The sequence below is a fragment of the Cyprinus carpio genome, chromosome A21 (assembly GCF_018340385.1).
Source record: "Cyprinus carpio isolate SPL01 chromosome A21, ASM1834038v1, whole genome shotgun sequence".
Taxonomy (NCBI): Eukaryota; Metazoa; Chordata; class Actinopteri; order Cypriniformes; family Cyprinidae; genus Cyprinus; species Cyprinus carpio.
The window spans coordinates 18508263-18525679 of record NC_056592.1 but is presented as its reverse complement, the minus strand read 5'-3'; the positions used below and the strand labels follow the sequence as shown (position 1 = coordinate 18525679).

Genomic DNA, 17417 nt, shown 5'->3' with positions numbered 1-17417 from the left:
TTAATTTCTTTCAAAAAAGAAAGAATAAAACATTCCTGACCCCAAACTTTTGAACTGTAGTGTATATGGTTAGAAAAGATTTATATTTTAAATAAATACTCTTCTTTTTAACTTTTTATTCATCAAGGAATCCTGAAAAAAAATATCCCAGGTTCCAAAAAAAAAAAAAAAAAAAATAAAAAAATATTAAGCAGCACAACAGTTTCCAGCACTGATAATAAATCAGCATATTAGAATGATTTCTGAAGGATCATGTGACACTGAAAACTTCAGTAATGATCACAGAAATAAATGAGATTTTAATGTATATTAAAATAGAAAGGCATTATTTTACATCATAATAATATTTCACAAAATGACTTTTGATCAAATAAATGCAGCCTTGATGAGCAGAAGAAACTCCTGTACAAAAACATTCAAAATCGTTCTGATCACAAACTGGTCAAAAGTTTGGGATCAATAATTCACACACACACACACACACACACACACACACACACACACACACACACACACACACACACACACACACACACACACACACACACACACACACATATATATAACAATAATTAACTATCAATAGTAAAAATGTATTAATAGTATTAATTATATATTTAATTTTTTATTTATTTTTATTTTTTTTACTACACAGTGACTATATTGTATTGTGACTATATAAAGTGTTTTTAACTAATCACTACCATTTTTAACTAATGATTTGTTAAGCATTATATAATTATGTAATTATATCTATTAAAGTAATACATTTGGAATTTGGAAAATAATTAACTAAAGTTCCCTTGAATCTTTAAAAAAATAATAATAATAATTCACCTGCGCTCTCAAATACAAAAGATTGCCATTTTTTTTTTAAATACTGTACCAATCATTCAGTTTTTAGATTTCAAAAAGCTATCATATTTAAAAGCTCAAAGCCTAAAAGCTTAATCTGTAGCCAATATTTATGTTTTTTCTTTTTCTTTTTTTTTCTTTTTTCTTTTGTAATTTGTTTTTTTTTTTTTTTTTTTTTTTTTTCTTTTGTAATAACAAAAACACACCTCTTTTTCTTTTTTTTTCTTTTTTCTTTTGTAATTTGAAAAACATCCCTAAATCCTAATCACAAGCAGCTTTAGATTACTGAAAAGAACAACTTCTCATGTTCCGTAAACACATGTTAATCTTCTCTTTTTACATGTCATGCTTGTGTCAAGACACTAGAAAGGAAAGAAATCCAGACCTGGATGGTGAAATGAGATATACACACACACACTTTGGCGTTTGGTGGGGTGGTAAAGCAGGGAAGATGAGGTGCAATCTGTGGCGGTAATCTTGGCGTGAGTGGAGGTTTTTGGCGGAGGCTGAAATGGTAGCTGGATTAAGCAGATGGAGACGCATGAATCCATCTGATAGGATTAAACTTTCTGTGGCTTTCTCTAAGCCATCTGCTCACCATGCTGGTCTGACACACACACACACACACACACACACACACGTTTAATTTACAATGTAAAATGTCTCACACAAAAAACACAAGCAAAAGACAGGGGTACGAACACAGGGCAACACACATTTGAGTAGTTACACTTGATAGACACAAAGCACAAAAACACACACACACAAAAAAAGTGAAAATCAGGCAGATATATTTTAGGTCATTCTTATATATGTCCTTTCATGTTATAATATATTTGATGAAATATTAAACACAATTTTAAAAGATGTTTTCTTTTATCATCATATCACAATTAAGACAATATGGGCTGAATGAATGAATGCATTAATAAGTAAATTAATAAATAAATAATTGGGGGGTTCTGGGTTATTCTGTGATATTATTTGTTTTTTCTTCAACTAAAACATCCTGTGCTATGTGATAAAATGACAAAAATATTACTAGAATATTTATACAACTTTAAACATAATTTATATTATTATTAATAGTAATTCCATCTATAAGCAATAGTTCCTGTAGCTTAACTGGTGGCTGTGGCAACACCAAGGTTGAGTGTTTGATTTGTCTGCTAAGTTCATACATTTAAAACTGAATACAGTGTATACAAAATAACTTAAAATGAATCCAATTTTATTAAAATTTGTTAAAAGCAGAAACTTAAATCACAGAAACTATACACTGAATATAAAATTACTGCCCACATAAGGTATATAGCACATTAGTGCACACCATGGACAGATTGTATCCGCTTTCCATGTCCCTAGGGTTTGTGCTTGGTGCTCTGGGAATGAGAGACCGCTTCAGCTGGGATGCACTCAGCTGAGCCATTTTTCCTGCTTTCCTTTTCTTATAAACTCATTTAATGCTGTAGGCTGGTGTATCTGGGATCACACACTAACCTCCAGTTCCAGGAGATAAATACATCCAGTTGTTGTTATTGGAGTTGCCCTCATTGGGTTCATTCTCACTGCTGTTGTCTTAATGAAATATTTCCAACCTGATCTGAGGTCAGTTTAAGGCCTATTAGAACCTCAATCATGATAAGCACAATTAATATCATCCCTTCACTCGTAATTCAAACTGCAACAATATACAATTAAATTACACCAGTTACATGCACTAAAGAATAGTGGAAAAACTTGGGCTATGGGATTCTTTTCACCCCATTTCCGACCCACCAAACAGAAAAACGCAAACTTAACAAGCACCACTAATTAAAGTTGTGGAGTGAACTGACGTGCTGAGTGTATCCACTGAAATGTAATAAACTGAAACCCTAACCAAAAAAAAAAAAAAAAAAAAACAGAGGCTTTCTGTCAATACAAACTGTAAATCTGTACTTTCTGTTTTTCATCCAAATGCAAACAGACCTTCTGATAGCGCTTGATGCCGCCAGCACGCGGCCACAGAACCCAAGAGACCATCACAGCTTATCACACCATATTCATCCATGACAGTAAATCACCACATCATATGTTCTGTTCTTCCATCCAGATCCAACAAATTTCCCTGGACATCTAAATCCTTGACAGGCTAAATGGGACACTGATTGGATTGGTCGGACGTCTAGATAAATACTTCAAGCGTCTTTGTAAAGCACGTCAGCGTGGGCTTGGCCTTGCGCAGATGGGCTCTGGGAAAGCTAACGCTAAAGCTAAACTACACCAAGAGACTCTACAGCTATAAAACATACAGGTAATCAAAAACACCCTTTCCAAATGAATAGTTTCTGGATTTTTTAAAAGCTTTATTACTTTTAAGCGAATGAGGTAGGAATGGCATTCTGAGACAATTTTTGTCATACATTATTTAAGCAGGGTGTCAGTCATCAGTAATCCAATGTGATCGATGTGTTGTCAAAAGAAAATAGCCAAGAACGTAATAAACATTTTGAGTGATGGATTAATTACAGAGGACACCATAATGTTTTAGAAATGCATTGGTTTTTCGGCCATTTGTATTCGTATCCAAAACCATAGTGGACAATATTGAGTGTACTCATTCAATCTCATAATGCACTTTAACAGTGTATGACTGATATACGCTCAACAGTTGACCACTAGAAAACACCCATGAACAAATGAATTCCCACTTAGTTTTCTGAATTCACTCACTATTTTGCATTCGCTTATTCAATGGACTATATTAGTGAAGTGATTTGGGGAATAGTGACTGAGAGTATTAGGAAGCTAAACTTAATTTAGCTTCATTCAGCAGCTTTCATCCCTGTTGAAAAAAACAGCATATGCTGGTTAGGCATGTTTTGACGCTAGGATGCTGGTTTATGCTGGTCCTTTGCTGGTTTAAGCTGGTCCTTTGTTGGTTTATGCTGGTCCTTTGCTGGTTTATGCTGGTCCTTTGCTGGTTTAAGCTGGTCCTATGCTGGTCCTTTGCTGGTTTAAGCTGGTCCTATGCTGGTTTATGCTGGTCCTTTGCTGGTTTAAGCTGGTCCCATGCTGGTTTGTGCTGGTCCTTTGCTGGTTTAAGCTTGTCCTTTGCTGGTTAAGCTTGTCCTTTGCTGGTTTAAGCTGGTCCTTTGTTGATTTATGCTGGTCCTTTGCTGCATTAAGCTTGTCCTTTGCTGGTTTATGCTGGTCATGCGTTGGCAAAGGACCAGCATACACCAGCAAAGGACCAGCTTAAACCAGCATCCCAGCGTCAAAACATACCTAACCAGCATATGCTTTTTATTTTATTTTTTCAACAGGGATCTAAGATGAAGGATATAGAAATGTTTACTATAAATGTAGCATTTTTTTCAATACTGAGAAGCAATGAAATTGTTTGAGTTTGTTCTTTACCCAGCATTCATGTGTGCTGTATTTTTATGCTTTTTGGGGTTTCATGGTATTAGCTTAGCAACATGCTAACAACAAACTCCACTGGAATTGACTGTGAGTCCTGTCTCCACATAAGAAATATTATTACAGTATATTTTCAGTAGTACCTCAGAGTACCATATAAAAAGTGTATAACTATATAACTATAATGCATAAATATGCTGACCATCAGTATAATGGTATTACTACGTAGCTTCCCCATATTTAAAAATCTGTGCATTTGAATTGAATGTGTCTGGCTCTATGCATAATTTTTATCCTCCGCATTCAATTAAACCCCACCATAGTAATTTCTGCAGATGGAGGGATGGGTTAAAGGAATGAGGGAGGGCACAGGTTAGTGCTTTAATTAATCTCTGCTTCATCTTTTACTCTCTCCGCACCACTGGAGAAGTGACTTAAAGGGCCAAAGCTCACAGACGGCTCTGACAGCTAAGCATTATCTCTCACAAACTCATTCACACATACTGGATGGAGTTTAAGATTTTGTATCAGCACAATATTAATAAAATGTAGACTTGTGTGTGTGGTTATTGTCAGAGGTTTGCAGAGGCTTACTGCATATTTCCTCACAGTATAATAAAGTGTGAGTCTACAGGATCCGTCAGGGTCCCTGTTCACACACTAGCCGACCTCATCTCATTCCTTCTGATGCCATTTTTCGTTTTTGGGATGGGATTAAGAGGCAGAAAATACTTTTTGAATCAGTTTGTTCAAATTCACTAAAACGAATAAGACTTCCCAATTCTATTTAGCAGCCAATTCAACAGAAAGAAGCAAATACAATCCCATTTATCTGCTAAACTCTCTGTGTTAAATCCACAGTAACTCACCGTGCTCCAGATATGACGGCGTTCCCTCCGACGGGTCCAGTCGCCGAGCTCTTCTGCCATGTTTGGAGTTGTTGTGCACAAACATATTGTCCGAAACAGCCAGAACATGTCCCTCTACGCTCACTGTCGTCGACACAACCACCTGTAAAGGCAGGGTATGGGTGAAAATGACAGAAAAGGAGTTTTATTTTGTCACTTTGAAGTAAAGTGTGTAATTTTTGTCAACCGGAGTTGACGCCTCACCTCAAAAGCAGCGCTGCAATTAAAGCACTCGCAGTCTCTAATCATTTCCATGCTGTACACTAATTAACACCATATACAAACACACTTCTCTGCCTATCCCACAATGCCCTGCTCTCTCTGATTGATTGCTGATAGAGGTTTGCTCGGATTAATTCAATTAAAAAGCAGGCAGTACTTGAGCGCCCAGAGACAATGGTAAGAATGTAATAAGTGTGTGAGATCGCCATTATGAGTGGCAGAAACAGGCCCTCTTAAGCTGCAGAGGCCCCCTGGTACCCCACATAGACCCTATTATTTCAATTGCTGTTGAGCTTTGAGAGGAAATTCTGCCTCTTCAAAAAAGAAAGGACTTGGTGAAGAGAGGTAAGTCTCTGAGGGATGTTGTTAAGCATATACTTACAGTTTCACTTTATTCTCTCTCCCTACCTAATCTCCGTCTCATTTTTACTTCTTACGGTCCTTGATGCTTAGAGGTGTGAGTCCCTTTAATATCTCAATTGTTGCTCCTAGATAGCAATGACATGGACATTTTCAAATGGCGATTCTCCTGCTTCTCATAAACTAAAAAAAAAAAAAAGGGTCAGTTTAAAGTTTCAAAATCCACACTAACAAAAAAAAAATCTAACAAGTCAATTCAACATAAATACAACACTATGAGCTCAAATATTTCCCACTTCCAAGGTCAAAATCTGACCAGTCAATTTGAGCTAAATACATCACATTTACATCTCTGTTCTCTTACTGTATCTCAACATGTGTCTTATTTGTTGTTCTCCTATAAGGAATTTTAGAAGAAACGTCTGAGATTGCTAGCAGCCACCGCACTATGACATCACATTGTGTATGTGTGTGATGGAAAGTCTCTCTTCTGCATTCTTGCACGCTCACTGTATAAAATATGACTGCGTTCTGCTGCTAATTACACAATCACTGTGACTTCACTCATAGAGTGCTGCAAATGATTCATTTATAGACAGAACTATACAGACAGCTGCTGAGATAATATCTTACTTCAGCATTGAATACTGATCTAAATCAGACTGATATTTTGGAAACTGAACTTTGAGTCCACAGTTTGCTAACTAGAGTCATTTCATGTTGTCTTTAAAGATGCTTGTCTGATGAGTGTAGGAACAGTGTGAGGACATAATGAACAGGCAGTGTGTGTGTAAGAGTGCTTGTGAAAGCAACAAGGGTCACATACCAATGAATGACTGGAGGTCAAGGTCTTGTGTTTCTTGCAAAGCAGGGATGGGTTATTTACTCAGTGTCTCGCACTCAAACACACATGCACTGCGTGAGCGACACTGTTGTGCAATTATGCAGAGTGTGTTTACAGGCTTGGAGCCAGATTTTTAATACCATCAAATGCTGAAGACTGTAAAACTACATGCAGAGAAATTACTATTTTACGCATGAAAAAAATAAATAAAATAATACTAAATGAGAGCACAGTTACTCCAAAGATTTTACACTGGTATACAAAAACATCCAGATCAGATCAGCAAAAGCAGACTAAGAGAGTTGGAAACACTGAGTCAGAAGGATGGATGTTATTAAAGTAAGCAGAAGTAATGAGATAATGAATGAAAAGATTAAAAGACAAGTTGTTTACCTGAAAGCGCCGCATGTCCCGTGGATTTCCTGCATTCTTCAGGCAGTTCTGATTGCATTTCAGGAAAAACTTGAGAAAAAATCTGCAAAAGAAGAAAAATTATTGGTTAGCGGTGAACTGAAGGAATCCGTTGAATGTTCTGAAATGTTAAAACAGGATAGATAAACATTTAAACATTGTAAATGGGCCAGTTGACCAGTTCACCAAAACTCTGAACGAGTGAAATTAGACAGATCCAATTAGAACCACAAATGGTGATTCTGATGCAACAGGAGAACCTTTCTAAATTCCACCAAGAACTTTAGATTCTAGTTCTTAAGAAAACATCTATTTAGTGTCGTGGCCTAGTGGTTAGAGAGTTTAACTCCTAACCCTAAGGTTGTGGGTTCAAGTCTCGGGCCGGCAATACCACGACTGAAGTGCCCTTGAGCAAGGCACCGAAAAAATAACTGCTCCCGGGCACCGCAGCATAAATGGCTGCCCACTGCTCGGGTGTGTTTTCAATTGTGTGTTTTTTCACTGCTTCACTTCTGCAACAAAAAAAAAAAACAAAAAAACCTAAAAACTGTATACAAAAGAACCCCCCAAAAAACCATAAAGTCAAAAATGTCTCTTAAAATATCAGATAATTTGACCTTTTAACGACAAAGCAATGTTAGTCCAGGTTTTTAAAATGTTCAAAAAAATTGACATATTTATAAATTAGTATAGAAATGAGTAATTCATGATATATGTGAATAAATAAATCAAATAAAAAAACTCTATATCTTAAGAAATATATTTCTGCCCAAGTATATTAATACTTTTGTCCAGATAATCAAATATCCAAATAACCCAATGCAACAACAACAACAACAACAAAAAAGATTATTGATTAGAAAAAAGGTTGCTGAACTAAAGGCCCACCATACAACACTTTTAAAGAGAGTATGAGCTTTTACACACCCTAAAAGTTCAGTAACACGAACACATGCACGGACAAACACACAGCAACAGGCAGTGTGCTGAAATGTGGAGCGTCCATCTGTCGCATGGGGAAACGCTACTAAGACAGCTCGCTGATTGAAAGACACACACACACACACACACACACACACACACACACACACACACACACACACATAGACTCCCAACCAAACAGAAAAGCATGTCTGTCTCTCGTAATCATGGTCAGCTGAAAGCGGGCACATTTATGGGCACTATCACAAACCCTTCACTCACAGACTGGAATTAGAGCTGTAACAGCACAACACCAGCTGCTCTGACTGGCATACAAACAGTGTGTGTGTCTAACTGGATAATGCCATGGCACACAACCGTCTGTCAGGACCTTTTTTCTCATGTATTTCACTCTCTTGCCTCTTTGTTTGCAATTCTGTCTGTCTCTTTTGTCAATATGACACCGAATGTGTTATATAATGAATCAGCTATTCTATAACTTGCTCACTCTGTTTCAAACACACCCACAATTGCTCAGTTCCAAAAGCATCATTGCAACAAAAGTTTGGTAACTTAATTATGCTGCCTAGTAAGACACCTTGTTTTAGCCAAATTTGAAGGGAGCATCACATGTGTCCTTTACAGAGAAAGCAATCCCAGAATGCACTGTGAAAAAGATATTTATAATTCATTCAAAACTGTCAAGGGGAATGTGCAATTTGTGGATTAATAAAAAGTGAAGTTAGAAAATCTCAAATAACATCTGTTTGCAGACGCCATTTAGTTTTAATATTTTGCTTTTTAATATAATGGCACTCCTCCATGACTTAAGTGTCCAAATTCACTTTAAATGTGCATTTGTGTGTGTATATCCATATGATATGTGCCTTTATATGTGTCAGGTTAATATCAGGAGGCTGCTTACTTTTGACCTAATGTGGCCTGACAAGCCCAGTTATTTGGCAAAGAGCACTCAGGTGTGTGTGAATCATCTCATGAACACACACTCACACACCCACAGTCATCCTATGGTTATTTGAAAGGACCTTGCTGTCGTCTTCAGTTAAGGGCACTCCAATGAAGGCCAATTACTAGAGGGGTTGAGTGTGGAGCCATACTTACTTACACGAGCTAACAGTGAGACACCTGTGACCTCCCTATAACAGATCACAATACACCACCGCTGATGAATTCAGGAGAAAAACAGGAGGATACACTAAATAAAACAAAGATCCTTAGAGTAAAATAATGGTTGAGAATGAAGCAGTTCTTCAATTTTTATTCAGGGTCTTCATTTCTGCACATTTTGTTGTCTGGATTGATTAATTTATTTAAAAAAAAAAAAAAAACATTAAAAGTGCAATTAATTTTATAACATGAATTGTAATATGACTTGTATAATCTCTTCTATGATTAGTATGTTTATTTTTTTAATCATTATGACTAGTTCAGGTTGTAGTTCACATCTGGAACATGAACAACATCACACAAAACACAAAAGTATAAATAAAAAGGGTGACAAAGAATCTACTAGCTTCTTTACTTAAAACCAATTTCAGTCCAAATGGTCTACTGTAAAAAATGAAGATTTTTATTTTATATTATCAATCCAATCATTTAATCAACTGCATCTATTGTATTATATTATAAATATATAATACTGAATAATTATAAACATATAATTCTATAAACTATTAGTATATCGTATACTTGATGAGAGATTTTGAAATATTATATTATATTATATTATATTATAGAAATATTATATTATATTATATTATATTATATTATATTATATTATATTATATTATATTATATTATATTATACACTCTTCTCAATTATTTAATTGACTGCAGCTATGATCAATAGATCAATACATCTAAATGTTTTAAACTAAATTAAAAATGATCTTTTTAAGCATAATAGTGGAATATTAGTAGTTTTGTGTAATGTATCTTTAATAAGCATAATTTAATAGAAAGTGGCAGTACTGTATGTTGAAACAAATCACAATGGTGTAATTTAAATACTCATGTGGCACAGTGTTATTTCAGCGCATTTAGAGCCTTGTTAAACTATATTGTGTGTGGCTGATGCTGAAGAAACAGGTTTTTGCATTTCCTGAAATTCAGTAGGGGCTGATATCATGATGAGAGAAGCTTTTGCATGAGGTAATCTAATTTGGTTAATAAATGCAAAACAGCGGCCATAGCTGCTTGTGCCATATTCCTGTATGGTGCGAGCCACACCAAGAGTAAATGAGCCCATGTGAACAGCACAGCAGCGTAAATTATTCACGGACTGAGATGGCAATTATGGCTCTGAGCACAACCAACATTAATATTTTATGAGGGCTAACGCACACTTCCAAGTGAATCAGAAAGAGAAAGAGAGAGAGAGAGAGAGAGAGAGAGAGAGAGAGAGAGAGAGAGAGAGAGAGAGAGAGAGAGAGAGAGAGAGAGAGAGAGATTGGGAGAGGAGGGTCTTCCCTATCCACTTTTTTTGTATTTGTATTTTTTGGGTCTCTCTCTCCTTGAACTCACTCACTTGGTCTCTTCCTCTCTCAGCCTTACCAACTAATCTATTCTGCATGATTTAAATTATACCATTCAATATTGCCCAAATCCCTACAAAGAGATTTAAATTTGTGTTATTACACATTTATAACATAATAATAAAGCAGTTATATCATGCATTATTTGCAAGTACTCTGTGTTTCTGAGCATTTATACAGTTTCATTTTACAGCACTGGCATATGCACATAAATGACACGCTAATAGACATTAATCAAGAAAAAATTACGTAAATTTGACCAGATCGATCATTTTGTGGAATACTGTAGAATTGGCTCCTGATGTAGTGGTGAGAATTCAATGCTGATAGCAGCAGTCATTTGATACCACTATTGCAACAGTGTCAACACCATCATGCCAAGAGAAATACTAGGCATATTCTTATGTGTGTTTACATATGATAAATAAATAAATAAATTGGTGATTTTGTTTTATTTGGCATTTTCTGTTGGTTAAAGTGAATTCGGAACAGTGTACCCATATGATCCCACCTTTTTTTCTCTTTCACATAGTCTTTCCTCTGTATTTGACTCAAAACTACTAAATAATATCAATGTTACTAAAAAGTCTGTCATCTAATTAGTGAAGTCTCACATATATCACACATCATGCGCTGAAAGTAACAGAGAAATATCTCACTGTTAATGTTAAGTCTTAGTTCAACCAAAACTGAAAATTGTCATAATTTACTCTAAACCCATATGACATATAGTTCTCCAATCTTCTTCTCGCTCATAAGATATGTTGGGCCAAGTCTGACTGTCACTGTCATGAAATATCATTGATTCTCCATTGTCAGTGTGTTAAACCTGGTGTAATGCATTTTTACCAGCTGTATTTTAATGTATTCAGATAATTTTTCACTTTTTGGTGCTAATTAAACATTTTTGGTATTTGAAAGCTCCTTGCCACTGTATGCTTTCATTGGGAAAAAGCAGCGTAAACATTTCTCATACCATTTCCTCATGTTTCATGGAAGAAAGTAAGTCACATGGGTATCGAATGACATGAGGCTGATTTCATTTTGCAATTAACTATTCCTTTGATGCCAGTTCTATGACTCAAAAAGGGTGTGACATGATTACTAGATGTGATGTCACTCAAACGATGATGTCATGCCATGATTGAATCACTGCTATGGACTGACTCACTCCTAACTCTTGCTATCATGTTTTTAGATGAAATTTCTCTCTCTCTCTCTCTCTCTCTCTCTCTCTCTCTCTCTCTCTCTCTCTCTCAGTTTCATATATGCATAAATGCAACACCAGCCCCAAAAACTACACAGAAAGAGAAAATCACGCGGGAGCATCATTTTACACAAGCAATTCTTAATATGCAGGACTGGTAATTGCTCACCCCAGTGTGGGAACAGAGAGCTGTCAATCAAACTGAGAGGTCCCTGGAGATATGGAAATCAAGTTGATGACTGGTTCACCTGGATCATATTCATGCTTATATTCGGTGTTGTAAGCACAGCTTTTCTATAATAAGACACCTTGTTGGACTGCTAAGTTTAACTACCTTTTTTTGTGGTGCTAATAGCTACTTGAACTAGAAACACAAATAGATAATGAATGAAAATGTAGATGGTTTGTAATTTGTTGTTATTGTTGGGTTGCACATCCCTTTGAAGGATTCCGTCAAACCTTCAGAATATTTCAACAATGCAAGACATGGAAGCAGTATATTAAAATATATTACTTCATGAATCAAATCAAGAGATTAATATAATTTTAATTCTAAATAATTATTTTATTTTATTTTATTTTATTTTAATAGTTTATTTAAATGTATAATTAAAAACATTCATAAAAAATACAAATTAAATACAAATATTAAACATTACTTTAAATAGTACAGTACTTCATGAAGTAAATTAAAAGATTAATATAATATTCTAAATAATTAAATATAATAAGTATTTTACATATTTAACTGTATATAATTAAAAACTTTTTTTTTTTTACATTAAACATTAAACATTATTATACAGTGTTGGAACTCACTATCAGTACTATAGAAAGACTGGTAGCATCTACTAAAGTACTGGTACTTTTGACATCCTTATTACAGGCAGCATCTTGCATTGATCCAACAGGAAATTGACTCTTTAGCCAAAAGCACACACACAGTCCATACTTTCACCTGGCAACATAGATGACCTGACCTCTGGAAACCTCTTTGACAGAAACCCCAACAAACCAACCCAATGATAAAAAAAGAGAGAGAGAAGAAAAGAGTGCAAAAATAGTGTAAGAGAGAAAGAAAAAGAGAGACAGGTCTATTGTAAAAGGCTGAAGGCAAACAACTCAATAATTCATGAGAGCAAGATTGATTTTGGGGGCTAGCTCAGGGGGTCGTGGGGGGGGCTGGTGTGGTGGTCTAGCTGGGAAATCATTAGCCCAGCTAACACACACACACACACACACACACACACACGCACACACACATACACACACAGAGAGGCAGGGCTGATTAACGGTTAGCAGGGCTGGGAGGGTCCCGTACCTTGGGGGCTGGCAGATTTACTACTTTTGTTTTCTTGCAAATAAACACTGGCTTTATACCTCTTCTTTGTCTGTTTGTCTTCTCTGGGGAGGTGAACTGAGTGGTGGGTTAGACCAGGCCAAGAGACAAGGGAAAACAGAATGATGCGCACTGGGAGTGAGAGAGTTTGTTTGGCTAATGATTGTGTTTTGATATTTGTTTTGTCTTTATATCTTGTGTTAAGTCTTTTATTTTGAATTTATTCAGCCTCTTATTTTGAAAGTCTCTTGTTTTGCTTTCCTTTTCCCTTGTGATTCCATTACTATTTTTGTATATAGAGCCCTCTTGTCTGGCTGACATATTAAAATGATCATATTCATGAGATTTATGAGTTTCCTTTCCTTTGTTGATGCATTTCCTATTGAAACAGGAAGTTGGGGAGGAACATATTAAAAGGCAATTTAAAGGGATAGTTCACCCCCCAAAAAAATGAAAATTACCCCATGATTTACTCACCCTTAAACATCCTACTGTAGGTGTATATGGCTTTATTCTTTCAGATGAATACCATCAGAATTATATTAAAAAATGTACTGGCTCTTCCAAGATTTAATAATGGCAGTGAATGGTAGTTGAGATTTTGAAGCAAAATAAAGTGCATCCATCCATCATAAAAAGTACTCCACACGGATCCTGGGGGTTAATAAAGGCCTTCTGAAGCAATACGTTTGTGTAAGAAAAATATGCATATTTAAAACTTTATAAACCATAAGTTCTAGCTTCTTCTAACTGTCATAAGTGTGTTCACGAGAGAGAGTATTTTCACACCTCAAAGCTAACAAACGTGGACTAGAAGCCATAAGACTCCATTTTCAATTCATGGCATTTCAATTCAATTGTACTTACAGAAAATACTACTTATATTGCTAGTTTAAAAAAGCAAAACTGCATTTCCCATCATTCTCCGGGACAGTATGATAAATACAGGTATGGTAAGATACAAAGATAAACCATCACTTAAATATCTAAAATAATTCCCATGGTCTTTGTTTTGGTAAAAAAATTAAATAAAAAAATAACAAAAAAGAGAAATACAAATGCACGTTTTTATTATGTTGATATAGGATCGTGTTGCTGTGTTTTTATTACGTTGCTTCAGGTACATATTGCGGCGATTCAGAATTCAAATATCCGGGGACTGTCTAAAAGTTAATGCTCTATCGTGTTGGAAATATGCCCTACACCAAATCCAACCCCAAACCTACACAGTGTTATCAAATGCAAAACTAATATAAAAATGCATTTGTTGATGCAACCGTGCCATTTCATCTAACTTACTGTATATGCAGATTTGAACTGTTTTGTCGATCCGTGGTTACACGGGATTCGAACCAGAGCTCCTCGCCTCTCAAGTACATCGTACTCCGTGAGCTACCGAACAAACCTTCTGTCTATGAAAACCCATAGATACTGTATGTGCGATGCGAACATTCAAAAGCATCAGTTTTCAAATCTCCCAGCATATTAATATTGTTTTGAAGTCATAACATGATATTTTTCAAGTAATTGTGCAAAAATTATGCTTTATTAATCGAAACTCTGTAAATTTGTGTGAAAAGGAATACAAGGTGTCTGAGTTTTACTGCTTCTAGTATTAATTTCTTTTGGAAACTGCAGTGATATGTACTTATTGGTACTGTACGTATTTCGCATCTCACTAAAAAGTGCCCCCAGGTGCGTTTATGCCATGAGACCAGGTAGATTTTTTTCGTCATTGATACTAATAAAATGCACTTGGGGTTCTGATGTATCTCCACAGGGAGCTAAAAATTTGTCTCAAATGGAATGTAAAATATTGTACCTTGTTATGGCAAGCCAGCAATCATTACAGAATTGAAACAAGTACTTGCAGTGTACACAGAGACCATCTCGCACACTCTATAACACAAGACAGCTAACCAACTCTAAGCTCCAGGCATGTGAACGATTTTCTGCACGTGTCAGCAGACAGCTTACACGACGCTGAGAGGCACTTTCTCATCTCAACCAGAAACTGGCTATCATATGTCTCTCCGTATACCAAAGGCATAGATGTGTGTGTGTGTACAGCTGTACAAATGCTTGCCAGATACACATAACACCCTGAATATGGATGTTTCAACGTCATTCTTCTCGCAAATATCAAAAGAGCTTGAGGTGGCGTCTGATGAGACACTCTTTTATCATCGCTGTCTCCACAAATAATTCATAGACAGCAGAGTGAAGTCGAGGCACTGAGAACTCATACTGACAGCCACTACGTCCACATTCTTCCACCTGTCTTATCCTGTCTTCAGCAGAGACAAATAAAAGGACAACAAGACGGTTTCTCGCCCTGACTGGTCAACTGTCTCCAGATGATGACCTCATTCACGGTCCGTCTGATCAGATTTGGGAGGGGTTTGACTTGCCAGAAAAGAGAAGGGATTGAGGCTACCATGAGAGTCCTTCATCTGAGGAAAAATGGTGCGATTAAATGAGAATTACATTTCTCGGATCTTACACAGCATCCTAAACAGGAACGACTAATAATAGCTATAGAAATACATCAAAATCTCTTTCATGCTGATATACATATCTAAATCAGGAACATTCTTAGGGCTGATTGTCAAAATTTTCATATAGCTCTCTATTCTGATTTGATAATATAGTAATGACAACTTGATGCTGATTCAACAGTTCAATGGATTCAGTAAGAGTCAATCAGGGGTACGTTTCCCGTACTACAACGTAACTCACTGATTAACCACCATAGTACGATGCATTGTTGTGGAAACTAACAAGCCAGTCACGACTGTTGTTTGAACCACATAAGTTCAACAATTTAGGGCCGTTGTAAATGATGTCATGTGCATGTAGTGGAGTAATAACTTTCTGCTAATTAACTGATTCGAGATCTCTGAGATGCTGCTGTGTTCAACATGGCACCTGAAGACTAATTTACTATTTCCTCTTACGTCATACTCCGAGGTTCCCTTAGGCGTTTATGCACTTGAGCACTCTTCAGAAACGGAGCTTACTGAGGACGCACTAAATTCATCGATTAAAATGTATATTTAAATAGAATAGAAGATATAGATTTTAATGCATGTTAGCTTGCTTATTGTCCCCAAGAGCATAATTTATTTAAGCCTATACTGTATGTCTTACTAACAAGAAACTATGCTTCTAACCACAGGTGGTGAGCTGTAGTTCCAACCACGTAAGTTTGCAACACTGTTTGCGAATGTTAGTTTGAACTATGGTTTTGGGAAACACAGAATCGTTGAACTATGTTGGTAACAACGGAACTTGTGACCATAGTTGGCTAACGATCCTTTAGGGAAACACACCCCAGTAACTCCAAAACACAATCCTTTTGATAGATTCATTAGAAGGATTCAGTAGGAGTCATTTGTGAGTGGAACTACACTTCTTGTGGTGTATGTTTATGATTCACTAAAAAGCATAAGCTGATAAGAGTCATTATTTTGCGAATCAGACTAAACATTTGTCCTGTATGTTATTGTATGCAGCATGCAAGGACACCACAAAATTTGGGTTTTCTTGCAACTATCAGTGGTACTGTATGTGAAAGAGTAAATGATCTTTCTTGGGATTTTAGGAATTGATTGTGATCAGGACTGTATTCCATATTATGTTTGATATTGCCTTGGAATCAACTCACCAAATACCAAGGAAATATTTTCTGATTCTAATCATGTTAACAAAATCTCCTAACAAGTGCTTTGATTGGCATTAGCCGCTTGCAACTTCCCCTCACAAATCCCTCCTTTGGCTCCATCTCTCGTGTGTGGAATTTCAGGTTCACTCTCTCTCTGCTCTGAACATCTGCTCACTGTTGAACTACAGTTGGATTTGCCCATATAGCTCCAAGAGCGCTAGTTAATTAGTGGATGGAGATTAGGCAGGATAATAGACAGGGAAAATCTCCTGATTATCTCACAGAATCCTGGGAAAGAGTTGCATTATAGTAGAGATGCCATCACCTTCTTATTTGTGTCTGGTTTAATTACTGAGGATGGGTCACATTGAAAGTGGCTCTGATAGACGTGGGATATGATCAGCACAGCTGAGGATCATTTTCCGGTGGCTAAATAAAGAATATTTTATAAAGGAGGGAGCTTGCAGAGAAAGTTTAAGTTAAAAGTTTAAAAGCAGAATCTCATGAATATGATCAAACTAATTGCGAGTCAGTGCTTGGTTTATTAAAACAGATCTTCTCGTTTCTCCTTACATTTGAAGTGAGTATAACATAACAAATGAACTGCAAGTTTTGAGGTTCACTTTAAATGTGATTGGATTACAAATGGCCACAGTTAAAAATGGTTTCACTGTCCACGTTCCCAAAAATATAAAGGTCAGTTTCCCACACTCAGATACAGCTTAG

The 17417-nt window shown here is 36.2% G+C and overlaps 1 pseudogene; it reads right to left on the bottom strand.

Moving 5' to 3' along the window:
- The window catches only part of LOC109076659, a 122251-nt pseudogene that overhangs the window by 35607 nt on the left and 69227 nt on the right, over positions 1–17417 (bottom strand).